This window comes from Cornus florida, unplaced genomic scaffold (assembly GCF_030987335.1).
Source record: "Cornus florida cultivar Cherokee Brave unplaced genomic scaffold, ASM3098733v1 CherokeeBrave_3.0.0_Hap2_scaffold_113, whole genome shotgun sequence".
NCBI classification, from domain to species: Eukaryota; Viridiplantae; Streptophyta; class Magnoliopsida; order Cornales; family Cornaceae; genus Cornus; species Cornus florida.
This window is the reverse complement of record NW_026775598.1, coordinates 17,501-20,000: the sequence shown is the minus strand read 5'-3', so window position 1 is coordinate 20,000 and position 2,500 is coordinate 17,501.

The window sequence follows — 2,500 nt, the reverse complement described above, 5'->3', positions numbered from 1 at the left end:
AAGAAGTGCTTTGCTCGAGACGGATTTCGATTTGGAGGTCCCCCGAGTTAATTTTGCCCATTATGACTCCTCGCCCGCACGCTTAAGCACCCCCGCGTGCACGTGGGCATTGTGTGCTAAAAAATGAAGTTTGGAGTTTGGGTTTGAAAATTTTATGGGAGCTTCCTAGAAGCCTAAGAAATGCTTTGCTCGAGACGGATTTCGATTTGGAGGTCCCCCGAGTTAAGTTTGCCCTTTATGACTCCTCGCCCGCATGCTCGTGCACACCGGCGTGCACGTGGGCATCGTATGCTAAAAAATGAAGTTTGGAGTTTGGGTTTGAAAATTTTACGGGAACTTCCTAGAAGCCTAAGAAATGCTTTGCTCGAGACGGATTTCGATTTGGAGGTCCGCCGTGTTAATTTTGCCAATTACGGCTCCTCGCCCGCACGCTCGTGCACCCCGACGTGCACACCGGCGCGCACGTGGGCATCGTATGCTAAAAAATGAAGTTTGGAGTTTGGGTTTGAAAATTTTACGGGAACTTCCTAGAAGCCTAAGAAATGCTTTGCTCGAGACGGATTTCGATTTGGAGGTCCCCCGAGTTAATTTTGCCCATTACGACTCCTCGCCCGCACGCTCGTGCACCCCGGCGTGCACGTGGGCATAGTATGCTAAAAAATGAAGTTTGGAGTTTGGGTTCGGAAATTTTATGGGAGCTTCCTAGAAGCCTAAGAACTGCTTTGCTCGAGACGGATTTTGATTTGGAGATCCCCCGAGTTAGTTTTGCCCATTATGACTCCTCCCCCGCACGCTCAAGCACCCCCGCGTGCACGGGGGCATCGTATGCTAAAAAATGAAGTTTGGAGTTTGGGTTTGGAAATTTTATGGGAGCTTCCTAGAAGCCTAAGAAGTGCTTTGCTCGAGACGGATTTCGATTTGGAGGTCCCCCGAGTTAATTTTGCCCATTATGACTCCTCGCCCGCACGCTTAAGCACCCCCGCGTGCACGTGGGCATTGTGTGCTAAAAAATGAAGTTTGGAGTTTGGGTTTGAAAATTTTACGGGAACTTCCTAGAAGCCTAAGAAATGCTTTGCTCGAGACGGATTTCGATTTGGAGGTCCCCCGAGTTAATTTTGCCCATTACGACTCCTCGCCCGCACGCTCGTGCACCCCGGCGTGCACGTGGGCATCGTATGCTAAAAAATGAAGTTTGGAGTTTGGGTTTGAAAATTTTATGGGAGCTTCCTAGAAGCTTAAGAAGTGTTTTGCTCGAGACGGATTTCGATTTGGAGGTCCCCCGAGTCAATGTTGCCCATTATGGCTCCTCTCCCGCATGCTCAAGCACCCCTGCGTGCACGTGGGCATTGTATGCTAAAAAATAAAGTTTGGAGTTTGGGTTTGGAAGTTTTATGGGAGCTTCCTTGAAGCTTAAGAAGTGTTTTGCTCGAGACGGATTTCGATTTGGAGGTCCCCCGAGTCAATGTTGCCCATTATGGCTCCTCGCCCGCACGCTCAAGCACCCCGGCGTGCACGTGGGCATTGTATGCTAAAAAATAAAGTTTGGAGTTTGGGTTTGGAAGTTTTATGGGAGCTTCCTAGAAGCTTAAGAAGTGTTTTGCTCGAGACGGATTTCGATTTGGAGGTCCCCCGAGTCAATGTTGCCCATTATGGCTCCTCTCCCGCATGCTCAAGCACCCCTGCGTGCACACCGGCGTGCACGTGGGCATTGTAGGCTAAAAAATGAAGTTTGGAGTTTGGGTTTGGAAATTTTATGGGAGCTTCCTTGAAGCCTAAGAAGTGTTTTGCTCGAAACGGAATTCGATTTGGAGGTCCCCCGAGTCAATTTTGCCCATTACGACTCCTCGCTCGCATGCAATATCTACTCCTGTCAGAGCTGTGGTTTTACTTAAGACTACTATAGGGGGGGGGGAGTTCTCAGCACCAAGAGCTGCAAGTAAGGCCATTGCTTGCTTTGCAGTCTCGATTGCTCTACTAGTGAATAGTAGATGTCTTGGTTAGCTTGGAACGAAAAAAAAAATTTTTTGGGGAAAAAAAAAAAAAAAAGTTTTTGTGAAAAAAAATTTTTCGAAAAAAAAAAAAAAAAAAAAAATTTTTTTGGATGCCTCGGTCTTCTATTTGTTTTGCTTGGGTAGATTAGGAAAAAAAAAAAAAAAAATTTTTTTGTTGGATGCCTCGGTCTTCATATTCTTTCTCGGCTATTTCGAAAAAAAAAAAAAAAAATTCCGGGAAAGAGAAAAAAAAAATTATTTTTTGTTGGTTGCCTCGGTCTTCATGTTCTTTCTCTGGTATATGGGAAAGAAAAAAAAAAAAAAAAAATTTTGGATGCCTCGGTCTTCTTGTTCTCGGTTGGATTTATCGAAAAAAAAAAAAAAAAAAAAAAAAAAAAAAAAAAAAAATTTTGATGCCTCGGTCTTCTTGTTCTTGCTTTGGTATATCGGAGAAAAAAAAAAAAAAATTTTTTGGATGCCTCGGTCTTCTTGTTCATTCTTCGGTATAT